Raw genomic sequence first — 25562 nt, forward strand, 5'->3', positions numbered from 1 at the left:
AGACCCATGTTGAAAATGATCTCAAATCGTATCATTGGATTATCTAATTAGATAGACCTATTTCCATATATGATTTACCACCCAGCACAAGGATGGGATATCAAACTCCATTTAATCAAGATGCTATCCTGCATTGGGACGTATAAGACGTTGAGAAGGCTGTGGTTATCATCAGGACCAAAGATACATATACCTGCATATGTATTTACTTGTATATAACCAAGCTACCTAGCTGTCTAACTATCTGCCTACCTACCTACCTACATGATGACCTACTACCTGTCTGCCTACCTACCTACCTACCTACATGATGACCTACTACCTGTCTGCCTACCTACCTGTTAACCTACTACCCGTCTGCCTACCTACCTACCTGATAACCTACTACCCGTCTGCCTACCTACCTACCTGTTAACCTACTACCCGTCTGCCTACCTACCTACCTGTTAACCTACTACCCGTCTGCCTACCTACCTACATGATGACCTGCTACCTGTCTGCCTACCTACCTACCTACATGATGACCTACTACCTGTCTGCCTACCTACCTGTTAACCTACTACCCGTCTGCCTACCTACCTACCTGTTAACCTACTACCCGTCTGCCTACCTTCCTACCTGATAATCTACTACCTGTCTGCCTACCTACCTGATAATCTACTACCTGTCTGCCTACCTACCTACCTGATAACCGACTACCTGTCTGCCTACCTACCTGGATACCCACTACCTGTCTGCCTACTTCCCCACCCACCTTTCATTGCTCATCTTGTTGTCAGTCTTGTCAAAGTGTGAGTCTCTTGTCCTGGACGTCTCCCCTCCGTCCTTGTTTGTATTATTAGTCATTCGTTTATTTGTTGTGGCTTTTACATTTGTGTTTACTGTTAATGCCCTTGCGTTTTTAGATTTGCTAGGTTTGGGTACTTAGTTGGAACTACCTGTGGTAGAATGCTCTTATATATATTTTGTTGCTAATACGTGTCAACTTAAACGGCTCAACTGAGATTTCAGTGTTCCATCAATGGTTGGGGCTATCCCTGTGGTTTGCATTCGGTGATAACAAGGTTATAAGTATGTTTGATGCATTTAAAGAAAAATCCTCTTAACTCTAACTGACAACCAAATTGTAAAATTGTATTTCATAATTTGTCATCATTTTAGATAAGACATGTTTTAACTGGCATCTAAAATCAGGTGTCTTTGATGCTTTTATGTATTTAATCATGTATTTATAAAAAATGTCTCTTTCCTCATATCCGCATCACATGACAACTGTAAACCACAGCAAAAGAGCATGGGCCTACTCCACTTTAAATCCCTCAAGAAAAAAAATGAACAAACATATTTACCCAAACCAAATGATGCCATTTAAAACATTTATCCGTTGATGAATTATATATATCCAGGAGTATAAAAAGGGCTATGAAATGCTCAAACAACTAGGCTAAAGCTCCTAGGAGTGCATGCATGATCAAACTGCGAAAGAGTTGTTCCGAGGAGGTGAGCAGATATGAGCAAAGATAGAAAATAAATAAACCCTGGGAAGAACACAGCGCAGGGATAGACAGAACGGTTCAGAACGCAGCCACAGAGGAAAAGGGGCAACGGGCCATGTTTTCAGTTTTCCATTGACCCTACATTTACACTGTAGGCTTGGAGAACTCGGTTCGACGGCCCTTGGCTCTCTGGAGGCTATTTTCCCCAGGACTAATGTTCACAGTGGTCTGTTCTCTGGGTATGGATTCTATATTCTATAAAGCTGTTTCTGTATGGCATCGTATTGGGGGTGCCATTTAATCTCGGAACAGACGTTGATTTTGCATTCTTATGCTTCTCCTGCAGTCATGTGGTCGCTGCTGGAACGTGGGCGGACGTCCATTCTGTAGTGTAGGTGCTCCAATATTGTATGTCGTAAACCTTACTTCTAAGCCAGTTTGCATATAAGTGTCTCTTAAATAAATGAATGCAAATGTCCTTTGCATCATCTCTGCATGTTGTACTCCCATTGGGGATGCAGGGTTCCCCCCATCCCGCCGCCCACCCTATCTCCCTCTGAGGTGAGCAGGGATGGAGCTGCTCCATTAAACCTGCAACGGATTTGAAATGTCAGAATGTGTGCAGGTACATGAAGCACAGATCTCCATAGATGGAGGGAACATAGGAGCTTTAGAGGAGCTTCAGCGGAGGACGCTTGCCCCCGCAAAGTCCATTCATTCCTGATAATGGACACTTCGAAGGGCATTATCCCGCTTCTACCACGGTCACTTGCCGAAGAAAATAAATTCAGACCATTCATTTATATTTTCATGCGTTTTACAATCCAAATATCAAGTTTTTTCAAAAGCCATAACTTTGTTTCCCTGGTAACGCCTGAGGGTTTGACTAATACCTGGAACAATCATTACCCTCCCGTAAGGTTCTTATGCAACGGAAACGTTGTTCACTCCTCCAGTATATAGGACAGACCATTGCTACTACTTGGCAACGGGAGGTATTCTAGTTCGCTCAGCTATGCGCCAGAGAGCTAAAGTTATCCACTGTACATATTTATAATTCGAAATTCGTCCCAGCCTTTATACCAGAGATACTTTAGGGTCTATAACCGTGTTGTTTGATTACAGTTGAATTCACTTTTCACAATTAACCAGCTCTCGTTTTGAAGACCGAATCGCCGCGCCAGTCGTTTCAATGGGAATCGCGACGGTCTATACTTTCAACATAAAGTGTACATATTTATTATTTGAAATTCGTCCCAGCCTTTATACCACAGATACTATAGGGTCTATATCATTTAACATCGTTTTCTGATTACAGTTTAATGCATTTTTCACAAATTACCAGCTCTCGTTTTGAATGCTGAACAGACAATTTGACTGGAACTACTTAGCAGTTGTCCGTATATCAGGGGTTGCACACCCTGCAGCCAATTAGAATCGAGTATTCCCCCGATATATATTGTAAACATAATATTCATTATATATTATTGGAAATTTAAACCATAATGATAATATGATATTGCTACAAAATTACCATTTTGTTTACATTAAATATGACCAATTTATGTTCTCAATAATAAAATACTGGGATTATAATATTGATCCTATAATGGTTAGACTAAAAACTTTTGTCAAGATAAAATACAGATAAACTCATTATAAACATTATAATAAAGGTCTGAAGTCTGAGTCTCTGTCCTACTGTCACGATCCTACTGTTGGGTAATGTTAAGCTAGGGGGTAACTGGTTGTCGTGCTAACTGTGGGAGTGGCTCCCTTGATTGGCCTTGATTTTGGTCACCTGAGGGATCCAAGATGGCGGACAGAAGCAAGATGGTGTCTGGATAGACAGCATGGTGCCCAGACTTGGTTACACTCAGAAACCACAAGACTTTGTAAAACCTAATCGCCCTCATACAAGGACAGTACCAGGATTAAGGATTCCTACTGGGAACGCGACCACTCCTTTGTCGTGTATGTCTGTCAAGTGTTCGTCTGTTATATATATAAACAATGACCGAACGGGACAGGCTATCGTTTACCCCAACGCTTGGGCTATCCCTCAACAAGAGAGAAGGACCAGAGCTCGCCAGGAACCCAGGTGAGTCACTGCACACGTAGCCGGAAGCTAGTTGCCTGCCAGCTGTTTTGTTACCACTTATGTGTCTCGAATCATGCTTAGACAAAGAACCGTTTTGAATATACCAGTGGGGTCGTGACCAACCTCGACCAGTCCTACCAGTACCAGTCCTACCCGGACCAGTCCTCCCAGTCCTTCCCATTGCCGTCCCCTTGTGAGCTGGGAATAGGTAGACAGAGTGGAAGGGCGAAGGGCTCATAGCAGCAGGTCCTGTGTGTGGAGGCGTGTGTCTGGGCTCTGTAGCGTGTTGTGTTGTGGATGCACTGCAGGGGTGAGAAGGCTGAGTCTCCTCTGAGTCTGTGCTGGTCTTGCACGGGGCCGCCATGCCGCTGCTAATGGGCCCACTGACAAGACTCAGTGACCCACATTGGAGAGACTAGGGCCGCGGCACTGTGGCCGAGTCTGCAGGGGCTGCTGAAAATCGCTCTGTTGTGTGCTGTCTCCCCTGTGTGTGTGTGTGTGTGTGTGTGTGTGTGTGTGTGTGTGTGGGGGGGGGGGGGGGGGGGGGGGTGTGTGTCTGTGTGTGTGTGATGCGCACAAAAAACGAATAGATAAATAAGATAACGAGGCAGAGGGGAGGACTGATGTCGACTCCCTTCTCCAGAAAAGCTTGTCTTAATAAGTAGTTTATTTCATGCCTTCCAATGGAAAGGAAATATTACAGCGAAAACCAACAGAAAACAACTAGTGTGTCATGAGGCTGTGAAAGCTAGCCTGGCTGTCTACTTAACAACTACTCTGACACCTCCTCCTGGCTGGGTCCTCAGCCGACATCGTACAATTGGACTAGTTCATTACCTGTGCTTCCATGCAAACCAAAATAAATAACATTTGCAACTAACTATGTTTTCTTTTAAAAGCTGGTTGGAAAACAAAGGATGATTAAATAGCTTATTGCAATTCCCTTGACATACTTAATAGTGCCGTGAAATATTTAATTGTGAAATATGAAAGACTTGAAATCATGAAGACAGCAGAAATACAAACAAATGGAAAATAAATGTTTTGATATATTTTAGGGGGTGATCAAATTAGCTGTTTATATAGTTAACTGGTTATTCTGACATGTTAAACAATAAGAGATTACGTCAAACACAAACAGCACAAACACTAATACAAACGTCGTTAGGAGGGATGAAGGTGTGTGTGTGTGTGTGTGTGTGTGTGTGTGTGTGTGTGTGTGTGTGTGTGTGTGTGTGTGTGTGTGTGTGTGTGTGTGTGTGTGTGTGTGTGTGTGTGTGTGTGTGTGTGTGTGTGTGTGTGTGTGTGTGTGTGTGTGTGTGTGTGTGGTTGCCCTTGGCTGCTATCCACGCGGGGGTACTAGTTGCGGTGGTAAAGGCAGACCGGGGTGATATTAGGTTCATGGCACACAACAGTTTCCATTTTTTTTTTTTTTTTACAAAACCCCCAGCAGCACCCCGGGAGTCACACTGTACAGAGGGCACGCCTCGCGCACGGCAGCGCAGCGCGTCCATTCCAGGAAATCCTAGCGCTGAGCTGAATAATTGATTATCCGAGTCTCCCCGCTGTCTCTGCGATCCGTTTCTTTATCAGCCTCTCTGTCTTGTCTGCCGTCTGCCTGTGTCCCGGCCAGGCCGTCGTCAGCCCGCCCCGGCCTCGCCCCTTCCCGTCGGCTGGTCCCTGGCTCAATATCGCTCAGCATATACTATTAACTCTCTCCAGCGACCGGGCCAGGCAGAAGAAAGTTTAGTGTTCAATTGAGTTACCGTGGGGGGTAGAATGGGATACAGTCCAGGGATACGCAGTGGCAGATACACACGCACGCACACACGCACAGCCACACACACACACAGGCACATCCACATTCCACTCAACAATGTGCGTTGCTGTTCAGTGTCTTTATTTACTCCATTAGGAATCCTAAACGCTTCAAACATTTTTGAGGCGGGTAATAAAGGCTGTTTTTTTTAACTGAAGAACATATCAGGCACGGATCGGTTCAGAACTTGAGATATTTGTTGTTTATGATCGCTCTGCACCGGGAACACACACATATGCTCACACTTGCACGCACACTCTTAAGCACACAAACACAGAGGGCTCCCGACTGCATTGAGTAGCTTAAGTGTTTTAGATTTCATTGGGAGGATATGAGTGCATTAAACCACAGGATGTGTGGGGCACAGTGAACACACGTCTGCTGAGGAGAGACCAGGGCCATGACCTAATGCTACAGCACCATCAACCAGTCAACACTCACAGAAATAAGGCTGAAGACATTTCAAAAATAATTTCAACATTCCGGTGTTTCTTCTGTTTAAGTTTCCTTCTCATTACCCGCGGAAAATAAACAGGAAATGACTAGATACTATGAAGCTCATTAGAGTTGCAAGGTCAAACAAAATTGCTGTTCAGTCTTTTATTGGTTCCAAACAATCCCTCTACCCCTGTAATCACAATCTAAGTATCTGTTCGATTTTTCCACCCAGATACTGTTGCTCTCCTGCCCCTGAAGGGATACGTTCCCATTTGCAGAGAATGCATTTTTACCCGCAAGTCACGTTCCTGTGTGTAGATAGCAAAGCTACACGCTGTGGAGACAGATTCCTTGTCACATGCTGAATTACACTAATAGTACTTTCCGTTTGCTCCCAGACTGCGCTAGCGTCTTAATTGATGCCTCTTGTCAGGCACTCTGTAGCGGCGGCGGCACAATGCATAACAAACATGTACACAGTGATAGACGAGGGGGGGAAGGCACCCTAATGGGGAGAGATTATTGATGTGTCATTAATCCAATGTGTCATTATCTATTTTCCAAACGCCGATGCTTCCCCTCTCGTGACGTCTGACGACAGAACCTCTCACGTGCCAACTCCATTTCCACCGAAGGAGCGTATTATGCACGTCCCACCCTGCTGGTTGATGTGTTGGCCCGCTAACAAGATCCCACAATAGACTCCCCGGCTCAAGGCACACTCCATATGGCACCCGCCTGACCCAATACAGAATGTGAAGACTGAGAATGTGATCCTAGGGTGCACTCACACTAGGCCATCTGGCCGTGGCCGTGTGGCCGTTTTCACACCTAACCGTGCTCAACTGGCCCCATTGTTCTCTGGCCTGCACTCACACTAGGCCATCTGGCCGTGGCCGTTGGCCGTCGCAACTGTGGCCTAGCCACGGTAGGCTCTTGTACATACGTCATCACGTCGTAATACGTCATCACCAAGCGTCCGCTGCATGGACCATAATAAAGTCTGCCGCCAGTCAGAGTTTTAACAATGGACAACAACACAGAGAACACAGTTCGCACTTTGCTGAGTCTGTTGCTTATTTGGATATATGTTTACCGTTTAATGGGAATGAAGGCTTGTCGCCGTTATTATGTCCGTGGTCGTCGCATTGACTATACGTCATCCAGCTCAGGTTGCGTAGCCGTGCGCGTGCGTGTGTCGGCTCATTAGCATCTGTACCGTAGCGGCCCGTTCCGTAGCAGCACACCTCTCCCAAGTGGCCAAATTGGCACGGCCTGGCCAGACTGGCCACACTCACACTGGCAGATTTGAGCACGGTTAGGTTCTAAAACGGCCACGGCCAGATGGCCTAGTGTGAGTGCACCCCTACTGTCCTACTTGGGACCACTGAGGACCACGCTAGGTCGGTTCTCTGCTGTGTAGGAGTATCGTGTTCTTTTTAATGTTTTAAATGAACAATCTCATGCATTGGAATTCCAATCGAGCATCCAGGTTTCCAATGCAACCAAACTTGTACGGTGTAGTGTGATACATTACATTGTTAGTGTAATGCAATATCATATTTTATAGTATTGTAATAGCTATTTATGCTTTCAGTGTTGCCAAATTACTGGACCTTAGGATAACAGATTGTCTAATCAGACACACCCAGCAGTGTTAAATAAAGTTAGTTTAGCCAGACAAAATGTGTTTGAGTACATTTACTTGCTTTTTCATTTAAATTTGTTTGTATTTGAGGAAAGCCCTGCCGGATTTACCAATCCATCTGGGAAAGAATGCCACAGTGATTGCCTCTTTATTTGTACTTTTATTCATTACACTTTTGGCTGCCAATTATTGTTCCAATTAGTCTCAGGCCTTGGGACACCTTTGCAATAAGTAAAGAGATTGCATAACTATATCTGTTACGATACAAAGCAATGCCCTGTTTTCTTTGTAGACGTAAAACGCCACTTTGTGGGGATGTAATAACAGTTAAGAAAGGAAGGTGAAGTAATTTGGACAAACGGGGTTGAGTCAACTCAAACTCAAAGATCTCTTAAGCGCACCTCTTTCTTTATTCGATAGCTGAAAAACAGATTAGAAGTCTGACAACGGCAAGTAAAAACCCAAAGCAATAAACAGTATCTCTTGAAAACGTCTCAGGGGTAAAAAAGAAAAGTAAAGCGAAGAGCTGGACTCGCTCACTTCTCTCCTCACTCCCATGTCTAATAAATTAAGAAATAAGCAGGGTTAGACAAGTCAGATCATCCACTGCATTAGATTAGATTATTTTATTTTGCCTCCGACGCCGTGTTATTGCTTTGGGATCCCAGGAGAAGCGCTCTCTAGCCCGCGTGTGGAAGCTAGGTAGGTGGATCCAGCCGGTGAAATTGGGTATGGCCTGCGAGGATGCAGCCAGGGGAGCGAAGGGTAGCGAGCCGGGGGAGGCTGAAGCAGAGCAGAGTCAAGTTGTTGGAAGATGCAAGGGGGCTCGGAGAAGTTCAGACTTAATAAGAGCTCCTCTGTCTCTTTCGCTCTTCCTCTTTCTTCTTCTCTCTGGGCTGTGGGACTGGGAGGTCAGCAGCAGGGGACGGAGAGGGAGGCATGAGGAATGGATTGAAGAGAGCCCAGATGAGAGTCCATTGAATAGTTGTTTACGATGCTCTTCGTGGGCCTCTTTCATCTAGCCGGCGCATCATGGATATGCAGTATCGCCATGCTCAACAATAATAATAACGCGGCATGAATTAAGGTTTCATGATAGTAAAAAGAAAATTGCCATTGAGAGAAGAAATGTCAAGTATGGGAAGAGGGGGGAAAAGAAAGACCTGAAAGACGGGGGACAGAGAGGAATAGCGGCGGTGCGTTTTTAATATGGAAAGGGAAATGTGGAAGCAGGAGCAGGGCCAGGGCTCTCTAGAGCAGCCATGAACACTGTGGATTTGATAAAACGGCGGAATATGAATTCCAGTCGATCATAATATAATATGCCGGGGGGAATCTATTATGGCGGCAGTATATTAGTCTCCTAGCAGCCTAGTTCCTTGAGGTGCGGCGCTCGCGGCTGCTCGGTGCCTGTGAAGGGCTCCCCGCTCCCCGTTGAGGGTAAAGGGCCGATAAGGGGGACGGTGGCCGGCGTTAAACGCATCAGGATTGATTGTGTGAAGGATACCTCCTGTCATGCCCCTAAGAGTCCTCACTCGTACGGTAAGCAGGATCAATATCATCCAACGACGACGACGACATCTGGAAGAAAACAAAGGCACCTTTGTGTATGCAGCGATCGGCTAGAGGTTGGGCGGACGTCATGTGGCGGCGACGTTGGCGTAGAAAGAAAGCATTCTCAACTTATCTTAACAGAAATCAGTCATTTCTGATTTATTTAGTTATAAGGGGTTATCAAGGTGTGCATTAAAGCATCAGAAAATACAGTGCCATGCAATCCATTGCAATCTCAGGTCAATCAAGTGGATTTATTTCCTTCGACTCTTCAAGCTGAATCAAGCTGATTCGTGGCTAGGTAGCTACTTGGTGACCAATCAGAGTACACTCGCGTGGCGACAGAAGGATGCTGCAGTGTTTTGGAACTGGAGGAAGTGGCTATAGACCACACCCCTAAAACTCCTGTGTCTTTGAATATACTTCTCCACATTTTTCCTAACAAACTATACTGATACGTTTGTAGTCGACTCGATACAATACAGATATTTATCTCTTATGTTTTTTAATACCCGATCAGCACTGTGTTAATTTATTGTTAATTTTGGCCTTCTCTTAATATTATGACAGCTGTGCCGAGTTGAGATGGTTAAGTTTGGGAAGTTCTGCCGCATCTTTTTGGTAAATTAATGCCAACAGTCAACTAAAGAATAAATGCAAACGTAGCCCTGAGGTAGAAATTATTCATTTATTTCATCAAATTAATTTGACAATACCATTACTGTTTCAGTTCCATTAGGATGGTACTACTTAATTGTTTGAACATAAGTGGTTTTAGAGTTTCTCTGGTTACCGCTAATGGTGCTGTAGATATTGAATTGAGTTTGTCATTTGTTTCGTTTTGTATTTTGAAGGATACTATATTATTTGTTATTAGAGTTGGTAATGTACTTTCCCCCCGTGGACGTAGTTCTGCGAACAAACAGACTGAGGTGGTTCAGCCACGTTGAGTGCGGCACTGGCTGGTTCGCGCATCTAAGAAAAATGGAGGTGCCCTCTGAGAAGAGATCAGGAAGACTGAGTGAGACGTGGGAGGAGGTAGTGCGGCAGGTCCCAGCGAGGCTTGGCATGGATTCCACAGACACCCAGAACTGCTCCGTGTGGAGAGGGTGTTTAAGACGATGACAAGTCATACAGGCCCCACACTCAGGAGAGGAATGATTCAGGCTTGGATGAAATAAACTAATAAACTATAAACTATGATGTTGAAAGTATATTTCGCACTAATCCCAGTCCCCATCATTACTCTACATTGTTTTCAGTCAAGTCAAATTAATTTGTAGTAATTATGACATGTTATGGCTTTTAAATTAACAGGCAATATGCTAAAGTAGGGCATATTGTGCTGCATTGTCCATTATTGCAGTTTGCTCAAGATTGATTATCGTGAACATATCATTTGTTTATATAACGGCAGAAAGAAAGTAAAGCCTGTAGTCTGGGGAAATGAATGCAACCCTTGCGTCCACGAAAAGCAAGAACAATCTGTGTGTGTTCAAGGAATGGCCCTCTTTCTCCCTCCAAATGGATTAAGGAAAAGGCATTACTGGCTCGCCTATGTGTGGGGGGCACAGAGACACATAAACACACACACGTATTTAAACACCCACACACCCACACATGCACACACACAAAGAGAAACAGAGGAGAATAAAATGATTTGAAATAGAATTATTTCTGGTCCAGTGCACTAAGTAAAAATCAATTCCCCATTATAGAAATAGGATACAGAGAGGAATTAAAACTTAATGAGGTTTTCCGGCTTGAGTCCACCCACTGTTAACCCTCCACTTGGCAGATGCCAGACATGTCTGTCAGCCCGCTGCGGCTCGCGTTGGATTGTTTGGAGATGCAAATGTAAAAAAAAAACGCACACACTCTTGTTTGTTGCATGCCATGTGTAACGTAAGAGCATTAAGTGTGCATCTTTGCATGTCAACATAATGACAATAACCATTATCTCGTCTGTCTTCCCTTCAGCCGCAGGTATAACAGATAATCTGGCATAACCCCAGCACATACACGCACACGCACGTACATGCACACACCGGCACCCGCGCACACACCCACCCACACCCGCCGCACACGCACACAACCACAACCACACGCACTCACTCATACACATTACACATCCTCACCCATCCTTCATCCAAACATGCATTTTTACTTGAAGATGCAGACGGATAACCCCAGATACATGATATGCACACACCACACACACACACGCCCACACACACACTCCCCCCCCCCCCCCCACACACACACTCACACACGGCCATATTCACACATTTGTATGCATAAGAATTTACACACGCATTCAGCCGTTCCCTCGCTCGGCGTCTCCTTTTGGGTCGGCTGTATTGATCTGCAGTTGATCCGCGTTGACAGAAGACAAAGTGTTTCATCTGACAGCCAATTAGATTGGGCTGCACTGTCTACCCAGTCCTCCTTGCAGTGCTCCCTCCCAGCCAGAGGAAGCTGGGTAAACACTGGGCTAGCCATGCTAACGCTGGGCTTAATATGGACGTTTCGTTTTGGGGGAGGAGAGCGCACAGGGTTTAGCCTCCATGATAACCCTTTGCCCGCTTGACTGTATCGATTTGGAGCTTGGCTTCCATTCATCTATATCGAGCCATCGAGCCATCTATGCTTCTCACTTTTGCAAGCGTCGGTCAGGAGAGAGAAAGAGAGAGAGAATTTGCATAAGAGCTATGCTACAGGATCCTGTCACCAGCAGTTGGCCAATCAGTCTAACTGCCCCGCGCTGAGGCGTCGTCACGACGACACCGCGGAACAGAACCTGCTGACGGTGCAGCATGGCTGCGTCCCCTCCAACACCGGGCAAACCCCAGGTCCGGCCGTGAGCTTTAGCTTCAGAGCGACTGTCATGATCTGCGCACTCGTCTCATCTTCTTGACGCTCTACTACGAGGGCTCCTGTACGAGACTAATGAAACACCTCGGCTTCCTTTCGCGACACAATTAAAAATAGGAAGTGATGGCCCCATGATCGGAACCCGGTCAAACCGCCGCAAACCGAGCGGTGCAAAACGGAGTCACCTTTTTTTTTTCGCCGTCTCTCTCCCTGCTGTCAGCCTACCTCACAGACGTAGACACACACTCCCATTTCTATCTGTTGGCAGAGAATGGGACTTTAAGAGCCTCCAGTGACGTAGTGCGGCCGTCGGAGCAGGAGATCCCTTGTCAGTATGTCAGGCCTGCTGAAGCGAGGTGTTCCATTAATCTTTAAGATGTTACTCTGTCTCGATATTCCCTTCCCCAACGTTATTCCTACGTAGATCCGGTTTGAGCTAGTCAAACATTCAGGCAGAGAGGCCATATAAAGCAGAGGAAGATACCGACTGTCTCTGTAGCAGTGATTCATAGAGTTCTCTGCGGTTTGAGCCACAGAGAAACGGACAGACGTGATTATTCTAAAATATGAAATGAAATACGAGCACTCGCCGCAGACGAAAACAAACCTGATGGAAAACGACAGACACCAAACGATCCGGTTGCAAGTTTATCACACGGCATTGAAACAATATTGGTCTGGCTGTCTTGATTTTGAAAAAGAACCCTTGCCCTTTAATGTCTATTTAATGAACGAGATTGTGAACAAGTGCTGTACAAGCACTGTGAAAATTAGCCCTCCAGAGGGGGCAATTTCTATCCTTATCTTAATGGAATAGTTGATTATCTCCCGTTATGACACCATCACTTGTGCTTATCTTAATCCATCTATGCCCCATGGACAAGCCTCTATGTTCTCAGTTTGGTGTTAACAATCGACCCTAGACAACACCAGGAAAATAGTGAATCACTAGTTCCGCGTCCGACCCTTCAAAAGAGTCCGAAAACCTCATTTAACTTTTCTCATCAATCATTTAACTCAACTTTTGTCGCCTTTTTTATTTTTATAATTTTTAATACGTTTGATAAGAGTTTTGTATTCAAAGCCTTCCTCAGGTCACTGACTCTGAAGAGCCTTTCACTGACCCCCCCCCCACCCCTCTGTGGCCCCTGAAGCACATTTCTGGGGGGTCTCTATCAAATATTTAATTGTATTGAAACGGTTTTGTCATTTAAATGCAATTTGCTTGGGTTGCTAGGATATGTGTTAAAATATATATCCAGAATAAATACATTTTAATACATTTTACAATTATAATTCAAAAGGGAACTTGGATGATTAAAGTTGTTAAAGGATTTTGATCAAGGATTTTTTAATCTCAAATGTTTATGTTAAGCCAGAATGGTTTTGGTTGGAGATTGGGAGAAGAGCGATTGTTAGCCATCGAGCGATTTGGAGAACGCTCCCACCTCTTCCTGCTGCTGCTTGCTACATTCTTCACCTGTGTGAAGGGATGGGAGGAGAATGCCACTGAACCCCTTCCAGCCTGCTTTACAGGAATCTTTTATTACTTGAGAGGCTTTTTTTTATGGAGTGAAAACACATGCAGAAAAAATTGACTTTAAATTTAGTGCAATCGATCTAGGACTACTGGGAACAACGTCGCCATAAACAAATTATAGTCGCATCGCGAAGAGTTATGAATCCTATGAATCCTTCTGTTTTTTTTATATCCAAGGCCCTCAAAGGTTGGAGTACAGTTAAATCCTGCCGAGCCGGATAGATAATCTATCCTTAATTATGGTGAAATTGAATATGTTTTGGAAGCCATAACACACTGGGCCGTTGGCCTTTTTAAGACGTCATTAATGAAGGGAGACAGGAAGCCAAAAGAGGGGCTGTTCTTTGCCCCAGAAATAGGTTGACAGTATCTCAAACATGGTTAGACTTGAGTGCAATCCTCCCCCAGCATTGAAGATCGTTTTCAACCAGAATAGGTTTTGTGCCCTCTAGGCCACATAATCAAATTTACCGAAGACAGAACATTCCTTTGCACGACTGTGATTTAGAACACAGAATGGGCGCTCACCTCAATAAGAGAGAGAAAGTGTAGGTGTGCGGGCACTTTGGCTGCCAATGTGTCATCCCTATAAGCAAACCATTATCTAATCATAGAAGATGGGAGACAATGGATTTCCTTCCTCCACCCAGATTCAAATTACAGCTTTGAGTCGAGGTTGGTTGTTACTTGGTTTCCACCTCTTGCTTTAGAGCTGATGGAGCTCATCCTGCCATAATCACTATGCAGACAGTTGGGGAATAGAGTTCAATTTGGTGGTAAAACCGAGTTTAGGGTCTGTTATTGTTATTCAGGATCCAGAACTGAGGAGGCAGAAGGAAGCCAAAATGCAAAACAGGAAGATAGGGGAAGGATAATGACACAACACAAACCATTCCTCAACTCAAGGCATCTTGTTTTTGTGTGTCTGTTATTGACAGGTGTTTTCTGTGTGTGTGTGTGTGTGTGTGTGTGTGTGTGTGTTTTATATGGGGGTGATAGATTTGTTATATATATATATGCATTTTAAACCCATCAGTTTAATTGTCCAGTATCTGAATGTATCTGTTGTAGTAAATAAAGGTAGAAGTAAATTTGTATGCATTGCATGTGTGGGTGTATATTTGAGAGATTTTGTATGATCAGTGTGTGGAGGTCTGTTTGTGTTTACGCACACGCACACACAGAGAGAGAGAGAGAGTTTGCTTTCCTGTTCTTCATCCTTTTCCATAACCTCAAATCAATTTTGGGGCACTACAAAAGCTAAAAACAAATTATACATTGGTGGCATAATGAAGACTTTGTTATTTCTATCCTCAAGAGCTTGCATATTAAAGGGAAGTTCCACCGGTACAGCCACGGTTTTATTAACCCATTATTGTCCCAAGCTGTTGGAAATGTGAAATGCAAGTGATGCTATAGCGTGTAAATGTGCACTTACGAAAAGCATGAAATAATTTTTGATGAACATCAAAGTGAGGCTTTATTTTTCTTATCTGTTGCCTTCAGGCCTCATAATTATACATTCATGCTTTCCTGAACCAAGCAGCAGAGTTGGGCAATTCAATTTTCTCCCAGATTGCAAGCGAGCGAGCAAAACAAACTCCCGTTGAGGTGGAATAATTCTTGATTTTCGAAAAGCCCCGAATATATATCCCTAGTGTGTGCAAGCGTTGACTTCTTCTATGCAGTTGTGGAGCATTATTGTTCCCTGATGTTAGGGATTGACCCCTTATTCATCTCTCGCCCGCAATATTGTCATATCCTAAACTAAAAAATAAACTGTTCATAAATAATCAATAGTTCTTCTCATAAAATATATAGATTAATAAGTATCCATAGAGAAATACATACATAAATAATAACATTCATATACTTGTGTGTAGAATACACACAGGCAGCACACCAGCTTATTATGTAAGTCTGCAGTTTCCATAACCCTGCATTCATGACTTTCTTTCAACACCATGGATATGTGATATCATTATGGATAAACAGCAACCGAAAATACGTTGGTGGAAAAGTTAAGTTTCATCCAAAACAACGATAGAGGGACGTTGAAAGTGTATTTTTTCATGCAGTATGTGGTGGTACTTTATGTGGTTGATGTCAACGTGGATACTACTCATTCAGCCATTCCGGCACTGGAGATTTTTTAGTGGTCTTTTTCAATGTTTCTAAAAAAAACGATTACAGGTGCACTTTGTATGATAAAGGTGAGCCCTAGGACAGGCCTTGTGAACATTTAGGGATCCCCTCAGTACTGGGCATTTTATTTTAGCTTTTCCACGGATCACGGGTCAATATAATATATGCTCTGTAATGTATCTATAATATTAGCAGGAATTGAGATGAAGAATTTATAAACCTTAGAAATGTGTAAACAAGCAACCTTTGATGAAATCACACACTTTCAAACTTGTCATGAAAATCAAAACACCTATTTACTGAAAGCCATGAATAATGGTTGATTATGGCTTCTCAGTCCGTTGTAGACATTATGCAGATGTCCGGCCTTGAAGTCTCAAACTTTATATTTTTTCATCATTGTGTGTAAAAAAACTGCATGTAGGTTATCTTTGGCATGAATGTTGAATCCCAGTGAACACATGTGCCCTCTTTTACAGAAATTATCTTATTGTGTTGAATTTAACTGAAACACATCAGATAAGCAACAATTAAATATCGGCCTTTCCAACATGTCAGGTTGCGTAGTTTATGGTTGCACTTCCTGTACCATTGGTACAATTTGATTGGTTCCGATTTGCTCGAAGACTGTTTGTCCTGATGTCACAGGAAGCAAGCATATCAATGTGGGTTTCCATGCGTTTAAATTTAGTTATTGGGCAATTTGTGGTAAAAAACTGAGGATTATTTTGTGTAAATTGAATTAACACACCCAGGTGATAGCCGCACTTTATCCTTAACAGAGTACAATGGTACGTTATTATGAACAAACAACATAGAAACTCACACACACTAGCTTTTTTGAAGACAGGACTCATTTCATGTAATGGCGTCATGTAGCAATGTAGCAATGCGTCAAATACAACATGAAGTCGTCCTCTAAAAGATGAGGTGATATGCCAGCTATACTTTGCACTAATTATAACAACTGTATCCTCTAAATGTCACTTCTGCTCTCACAGCTTACTGCTATGTTGTAATGGTTGCATTAGTGTGCAGGGATTATGACTCGCATGCAGTGTTTCTTCACAAGCAGGCGGTGAACTAAACACAAGTCTGGGGAAGCTGAAGGAAGAGTTCATCTTAATAACCACATGAATCACCAATAAAGACCTCATTGCACAAACAATGCATGGGAAAATAAAGACTGAAGGCTGATTCCAGATATGAGAGGCATTGCAGGTGGACACGGTTTTATTTGTCCCACGTGACGGCGTGGGAAAACCATAAGAGCTACACAAAGGAAAGGGTAGAGACGCTAGGGGACATGGCAGAGAGAGACGCTAGGGGACATGGTAGAGAGAGACACTAGGGGATATGGTAGAGAGACGCTAGGGGACATGGTAGAGAGAGACGCTAGGGGATATGGTAGAGAGACGCTAGGGGACATGGTAGAGAGAGACACTAGGGGATATGGTAGAGAGACGCTAGGGGACATGGTAGAGAGACGCTAGGGGACATGGCAGAGAGACGCTAGGGGACATGGTAGAGAGACGCTAGGGGACATGGTAGAGACGCTAGGGGACATGGCGGAGACACTAGGGGACATGGTAGAGACACTAGGGGACATGGCGGAGACACTAGGGGACATGGCGGAGACACTAGGGGACATGGTAGAGAGAGACACTAGGGGATATGGTAGAGACATTGAAGACCTGTGTGAGTGAACCCTGTTGTAGGGCTTTGGTGCTGGGCCATTTACGGTGCGCAACATGCCTCCTCATTCCTCATTATACACAAAAAAAAAGCAAGCAAACCTATAAAAAATAATAATATATCGGCTGTGTCTTGCTGAGAGAGGGGGAGAGAATGATACTCGGGGCGTATTTCCCGGCTAAAGACTGGGCATATATATGCCTTAAGGCATTTAACATAGCAAATGAATCAACAACACAACCGCTTACTGTCTCTAAATCCTGCCATTGAAGATCTATTGCCAATGAACCAGGCTTGTCCAGGCTCACAGCTCTCCCTCTCCCTCTCCCCGACCATCCCGGTCTACCTGTTTCACACCTGAACCCTGCCTCATGTTGTTGTGCTTCAGACGGATCCTCCCAGTGTCTCTAGTACATGTATTCGGAGCTCAGATGTTAACTTCCAAACAACACAGAGAGAAACTTTTTGTGGAAGCGGCCATGTTTCCCACAGATTAATCATGGGTTAATTATTGTGGAACGTGTTATAATAGTAGTGGTTTGAGACAGCAGGGCAGGACCCGTGCCAGGGTCCACATGAAAGGCTGGGCTATGATCCCTACAGGCCAGGCCTGCTGATGAAGCCCTGTGGGTACGCCCGCTTTGCACTCTGCAGTTCCTCCAAGTTGCATCATCTAATTAACTGCGGGCCCATTAAAGCCCCTCCCTGGACTTTCCCCTCATGCATCAATCTTGTTGGAAAAATATAACTCCAAAATAGGCTTTGGGTAGATCGATGAGACCAACTAATCAATCCCAATACAGGCCTGGGAGATACCCAGCATGGTGTGTGTGTGTGTGTGTGTGTGTGTGTGTGTGTGTGTGTGTGTGTGTGTGTGTGTACGCATGCACATACGCATACACGTGCACGTGCACATTCGGGAAATACAGAAACATTGGCTACAGAGAAGCATTGGATAGAAGCTAACACTTGTTCATGTGTTGCATCACAGAGCGGTCTTTAGCAGCTGGAACTGGCCTCAAGACTGGACCAGTTCCTCATGGCCCCATCAAATGAAAGAATGGATGATTGAACGAATGAACGAAGGAAGGATTGAATGAGCACTGGAATGCTTCTTGGAAAGCCTTCATCATCAGTTAAGGTCAAATCCTTAATGGAAAACTGTGCACAAATTGATCCACTGCATTTCAGGATTCACTTTGGTTAAGTGGAAACTGCTGAAACCAAATATACAGCCTTCAACTGCGGACAATACTCTTCTGCAAAGAGCTCTGACATTCTCCCAAACGGCCCTATTACTCCTTTGGCTTTTTAAAGAACAATAGGTGAACAATTATAAATGATGAATGGATGTGTCTGTGTGTGATGGCACCTGTGACGAAAGTGTTTCTTAGAGAACGTCTAAGCACATTGCTTTACTGCATTCATTTCATGTTTTTCCGTCTTTTCTGAAGTGTTTTTTCTTACCTATTTGATAGCATATGGATAAGGGACGACATAAATGGATCCTTGGCCTGCGATGCCCTTTAAGACCGACTGTAATCGTTATGAAGCGCTATACAAATAAACCAGATTTGACTCGTAGAAAAAAGTTTAACTGAATTGTGAGGAATGTTTTCTGTGTTTTTTTGTGTCTTCGAAATGGCAACATCTAAAGCTAGCAGCGGGTTTGGTGGTGTGAAATATGGCAGGATTTTAAGGAATGCATTGGAAAGCAGAGGACGAGCTTGAGGAAATTAGTGGAGCTAAGCCCAGTCCAATTCATTCGTATATTGCTTCATCGCGGTAGCCCTGCAATAAAATGGTGTGCAATGCAGGCTACCTGTTTGGTGCCTGGGCCCCACAGCGCTGACCACGACTAATCAGCTGGACAACGGTTGGAAGATGGGCTGTTAGAAGAGCAATTTGAAAAAGTTAATAAACAAAACATACGACAAACTATTTACCGTGGAATATCTTGATTGTGGACGAAAAATACCTCTAAAAGTAGAAGGAATACCAGATTTAGAAATTCTAAATCAATGTCAATGAAGGTTTGGGCGATTGGTAACCAGCCAACTGAACCCGGATCCAGAAGACGGCCAACGCTATAGCAGGTTTTCTGGGGAGAGACGCATAGTGCAGGGGCTTGAAACCAGGAAGTGGGAGGGTCAGGAAGTGGGAGGGGCCAACTCATTCATGAGTTCAGGATGGAGGTTTCAGAAGACGATTTTGAGGGATATATTCCTGCAGTGGCCAGTCCAATACACGTGTTCGATTTAAAACCTTTTTCTAAAAACTTGCTCTCTGGGCAGGACGATTAAGCTTTTCTCCAGTCTACCAAATGTTAATTCAGTGTTCACACCAAAATTCACATTTGTCGCCCGTTCCCGTTGTCGCCCAAGTTTTGTCACGCAACAAATCAGTTGAACACTGATTGGCTGTTAAGTTACACATGTCACTCAGGCCCCGTTTACACGAGGACGCTTGCGGGTAAAAATCGACAAAATATTTTATCGGAAGTGCCTTTCGTTTAGACGGTGACGGCGTTTGTGGGGCATGAAAACGCATAAATCTGAAACCACCCTCCAGAGTGGAAAAGTTGAATACGCTCCGCCGTAGCGTTTCCGTCTACACTGCCAAGACGCAAAACACTGCTCAGATCTGCTCACGTCGCGTACGCGTTTACGTCACATACATTTGCCAGTACAAGGAAATAAACAAACATGTCATTATTTCCATGCGTTGGACCTTCAAGCTGCTCTGGCAGCTCTAACAAGCGTACAGGAGTATTTCCACGAAATGTACAGGATATGTACAGATAGTATTACTGAACAGAGAAGGATCTTTTGGTTTTTGCGGCACGGATAAGAGAAGAAGGAAAATTCTACACGCTCGGTGTTGTGTTATAGTGTATCACATCACCACCTAGCCGCCTGGCATGCATACCCAATTGAATTCCATACACTTTTGCGTCACCGTATGCACGCAGATTTCCTCCCGAAAACGCTTGTCTAAACGCGGAATAAAAGGTGAAGACGCGACGCCACTTTTGCGTCTTCTGTTCAGACAGTCATCAAGTAAACGTAGCCTCAGTGGCCACGCTGTTGAACACTGATTGGCTGTCATCACGCGAATGTAGCGGAAAAGTTTAAATATTTCAACTCGAGCGGTTCAAGTGGTTGCGCTACTAATCTTCGTGAACGAGCTCGCCTGTGCAGGGCGAAAGTGTTGCGCGACAAGTTTTTCTGTAGAGAATAATTTGCCCGATACACGTCTCTACGTTCACTTTGTATGGGATCGTGTCGCCCCTTCGTGCTTGGTGTGAACGCACCTTACTTTGCGTTCACACCAAACGCGACATTTGGCGCCCGTTCGCATTGTCGCTGAAGTTTTGTCGCGCAACAAATGTGCACGTTTTGTCGAATTTGTCGCGCCACAACAAGATAACCACCATTGCATATCTTTACCTTTTGTGGAAGAGGGAGAGATGTCGGTGGACCCGACGCAGTCTATTCATAATATTGTAATAACCCACGGAAGAGGCAGTGAATGAAGTATTGATTAGACAGAGATTTATTAGATAGGCCTACCTAGTAAACTTTTGGAACACACAAGACTGGAAACCATAGCAAGGCTGGTAAACAAACCCCGAGAAGCCCAATCCCTATGATAGCTCCCCGCGCTACGGCAATCCGGAGGCGCACAGAGCTTTTGGCCGTGATATTATGTATACAATTATATTATATTACATACTATTATATATAGAGCTCCGGGAGTCGCAAACGGCAACAATCACTTTCTCCTCCATGCTGCAGTTCACCCCGGACTGCACTGCACTGAGTTTGACGGGTGAACGCTGATTGGCTGTTACGTGACACACAGTTAGGCTGACCGTAACACGTTTGTTGAGGTTGTGCCTGTCAGGTTGTTTCCGGTCGTTACATTTTGTGTAACAGTCCTCTGTATATAACTGCCCCCCAGCAACATGATTGGTCAAAATAAATGGAAATTCCCCATTGGCCCAGATTGAGCTTGACTGACGAGTTTAAATCTGAAGTCTCATGAGACCAGAGTTCACCACTTCTGCCCGATAAAACATGGATTCGACTTTACAAACGAGAACGCCATCTCCATTTACATTTGATATATTAGTCTGTTTCAGAACGTCAAACAAAAAGTCTTCAACCTGACTGGAGGAGGGACATCGTTTCTGTTTCATGTTAATAGTAATATGCATTATAAATATATGAAATAATAATATTTCCATGACATAGTTCAATGGTTTCTCAGTGAAATTATTCGTTATTCTTTCTTCATTATTCCTCTCTTGGTATTCTTGTTCTGTCAGCTGAGTGATTTAAACAGTTTCAATGAAATATGAGGTTTGAAATGGATGTTTTGGTAGTAGGAGGGACGAGAGCTAATACTCAGAACCCCCTCCCAGTCTGATTGAAGGCAGGTCTACAAAATAGCTACCAGAAAAAGATGAAAGTAAAAGCGCAATCACAAGATGTATACCCACTGTGCTGTTAGTTTAAATTGTTATCACTCGCATAAATCAGATTACAAATAAATGACATAACGATTATTGTGCTTTACTTCTTTGAAACTAGCGAATGTGAAGTGTTTGTCTGTGGGGGGTTTACAGGCAATATTCGTAAAGCCAAATATAACATCAACTGTTGACAATTTTTATCTGCTTACCACTGCTTTGTTTCCAATCATCCAAACCAATGGCTGCATTCGGAGCAGTTCAGCACTCCGTCAACGTGCGGAGTGCTCCGTCAGGCCTCGTTCACACTACCTCCGTCCGTTGACGGTTCTCCTTGACCTTGCATGGGGCGCTCGCGAAATGCATTGTGGGTTCGTCATTCCTCCCGGCTCGGTGGCCTGTGTCAAAAGTTGAGAAATGTTCAACTTTTCCGGCAACGGATCCGTCGGCCAATCAGATTGTGTGTTGCAAATATACTCGAATACACTGTCCAATGACAAAGCCCCCATCCGTCGATGGACGCATGTAGTGTGAATGCGGCGTCACCGAGCGCTCCGTCACTGAGTGTTACGTCAAGGAACACTTCCGAACCATGTTCTCCAGGTTGACCTGTGTGACCAGAACAGAGAATATCACAGATGGAGTCAGACGCAGAGCCAAACCCCCCCCCCCCTCCTCCCTCCTCCCCGCTGGCCTCTCTTATCTTATCAGAGCCTAGAATCCGTCTTTTGTTAATATTTGCAATATTTGGTCTCATGTTTGGTCTCCCTAACCTGTGGCGGTGTACTGTGGCCCACATCCTGTTCTCCCGCCTCATGCCTCTGGATGGTGCTAACTAGCTCATCCACACGGCTGAATACTGGGGAACGAAGCATACATGTTTTGATCCTGAAAACATCGACCTCGGAGAGTTTCCTAAAATTGTGGTGTTGCGGTATGAAGGGTTTATCCGCACGAGTGCGTCTTGGAACAGCCCCCCCTTTGCTGATCACCTGCTTCGTAATCAGATCTAAACGGTCAGCACACACACACACACACTCGTCTGTGTGTGAGTGTGCGCACATGTGCCAGAGCTCTCAGGCTCAAACGGTGACAAAGACAATATCATAAATTAGAGTTTGCATATGCTACGCGTGATGTACGGCCGTGGCTCTCAGCACACCTACCGTCTCCTCACCCATCCACACACTCTGGCTCCTATTTATAGTCATTTGTCATATTCATACACCCACAAGTATGTTGATTTAGGAGGCAACTCATCACCGTGATCTTGTATTTCGAATCACCACCTCGGGTGAAACACTTATTGCCGTCGTACTGATTGGTTTAGGAAAAAATTGCTTGATGATGTCACCAGCCAACTACGTCAAGTGGCATCACCGTGTGTGTGTGTGTGTGTGTGTGTGTGTGTGTGTGTGTGTGTGTGTGTGTGTGTGTGTGTGTGTGTGTGTGTGTGTGTGTGTGTGTGTGTGTGTGTGTGTGTGTGTGTGTGTGTGTGTGTGTGTGTGTGTGTGTGTGTGTGTGAGGTTTCATTTTAGTGTTTGGTTACTGTTTAATTACCTCTCACTTTTCAGAATGCTAGACATCTGTTGTAAATATGTCAGAGTTTATCAGACAACTGCCCACGTAGCCAATAGGGTGGCATGCTACCTCAGGTAGTGTGGGAGGCAATCTTGTGAGGAAATAAAAAAAAAAGGCAGCTGATTGTAATAAATCATTGGGATTGGAACTGTCCTTGCAATATTAAAAGATAAATATAAACTGAATCTGCTTTGCATGTTTCCAATTGAGGCCGTGTTTGCGTGTGTGTGTGTGCTGGGGTCCACGGTGTCACTTTTAAGCAGATGCACGCGTTGTTTTTTCTACACAAAATGACATTTACATATGAAATGTATGAGGGGACATTTCGTATGCTGGCATATTGATCTATTGAAGCCTTTATTGAGTTTGAAGGGAGTTTTGGAGGCACCCAACAGAAGAGAATTGGCCGTTGAAAAAAGATCAGAGCAAATGTGACATTTAAGGGGCGGAGAGAGGTGGGAATAGAGGTGGAGAGGGAGAAAGAGAGTACAATTTAAACCTGCGCACCCCTTCCTGGGATCGATCATTCTTGTCTGTTGTTCCCCCTCCCCGTACCATTATTTATTCAACATGACAACAAAGTCATAACACTGACATATTGACTTTCAGCCAGACAGTTGGGGAGAACTTGGATTGGGGAGAAACCAAACACATTAACACAAAACACTTAATTGAATCTGCTCAAATCGAATTAAGCTGGGTATGCTTGGCAGCGGGGAGAGAAGTCAATATTTACTCGCCGGCTTGGCAAGATATCTTCATTTGGTGCCCACCCACCCCCTGCCCCCGTTACCCTGATGGAGTAATTGGAAAAGGTGAAAGATCTTCCGTCAACGGGAGAGCCGCATGGCCTCCTTTACACGGCAGCGCTGAGAGCCCTGGAAGACGGCACAACCCCGACTCCCCCTCCGTTCTCCTGCTTGCGTTGTTTTGTTTTATCCTTGGCTTTTTGTTGCCTCCAGCACTTCCCACCTACGTTCCAAGTACGGAACCTCTGCTTTCCTACTCATCAGTCTAATGAGAGAAGAGCAAGGGAACAGAAGGAGATCTAGAGACTGAGGAAGGGGGATTGACGGAAAGGTGAGCACAGATCAAGGCGAACAGAGACGATGTCTGCCGCTCTGTAATTAACAGAGGGCTATTGCCAGTGCCCGCCTCGGATGACTCCTACACACCTGGTATTGAAGAGTGGCTTCTCTTCTTCCAGGGGTTAGTCAGAGATTAGGTCGGCCCACATCTAATTACAGTTATGTATGAGTGAAGCACTAGAGACCTGAGGCGCTGTATATTTTAATGGCTGGATACGATGGATGTGGGAAGATCTTTGTCAATGGGGTGCAGGACTGGCATGATTGTGCACTCAAAAGGAAATCGATGGCACTGAAGTGTTTGGCGAGACAATGGGTTTACCCCAACGTAGCGTCTTGGGAAAAGAGAAAAAGTAAAACAACCAGACCAGACTTTTTCACGCAACGAGTGTTTTGGCAATTTTTTGCTAAGGGTATTTCCTTCACCTATAACGGCTCCTGTGACAACTGAGTGGTGTTAATGAGCCACAGACCGCTTTTGGCTGCATTGGGTTCTGCAATTCTCCCTCTCCTCTTTGGATGCGTAACAGTCACACCAGCCCCAATGGACCCCAGAACGATAAGGCTTTTATGATGCATGCTTCCAGATCAACTAAGATACATCCAGATGGCAGATCAATGCCAAAACATAGAACACAATTCAAATATGATCCGTTAGATAAGAAGATTCAGACATATAATCATATTTTGGTTAGTGTTTGTTGCTGTGTTTATTTGGTCAACCTCCGGCCTCCTCAATCTCCAGCCATCACTTACATTTTATATTTAAATTTAGTTATCTGGCAGATGTTTTTATCCACCTTGGCTGACAAATGATGGTGAGAATACAATCAAAGTAAAAGTTACATTTGAAGTAAAGAAAAATAAGATTAAGAATTAAAAAAACAGGTCAGAGTAGCTGGAGCAATCAGAATGGCCCGTGGAAGGTTTGTGTGCAGATTAGTCAAATGGATGCAGAGACAGTATGGGTCAGCAAAGGGTGTTCTATCTGTTTCTGGGGAAAGGGTTGGGTTGGTGGGGAGTTGAAATTATACACATGAGAAGAGTCTAGACTGCAAATCAATTAGAAATGCTGTGTTCTTTGAGAAGCAAAGTTTACTACAAATCCA

The 25562-nt window shown here is 44.3% G+C and overlaps 1 long non-coding RNA gene across 1 annotated transcript in view; it reads left to right on the forward strand.

Moving 5' to 3' along the window:
- Positions 1–3273: 3273 nt before the first annotated feature.
- LOC130390895 (uncharacterized) overlaps positions 3274–25562 on the forward strand; it is a 58141-nt gene continuing 35852 nt past the window's right edge. Inside the window, exon 1 of the long non-coding RNA XR_008896829.1 lies at positions 3274–3597. This is a non-coding gene — a long non-coding RNA (uncharacterized LOC130390895). The remainder of the gene's footprint in view (positions 3598–25562) is intronic.

This window comes from Gadus chalcogrammus, chromosome 10, assembly GCF_026213295.1.
Source record: "Gadus chalcogrammus isolate NIFS_2021 chromosome 10, NIFS_Gcha_1.0, whole genome shotgun sequence".
Classification (NCBI taxonomy): Eukaryota; Metazoa; Chordata; class Actinopteri; order Gadiformes; family Gadidae; genus Gadus; species Gadus chalcogrammus.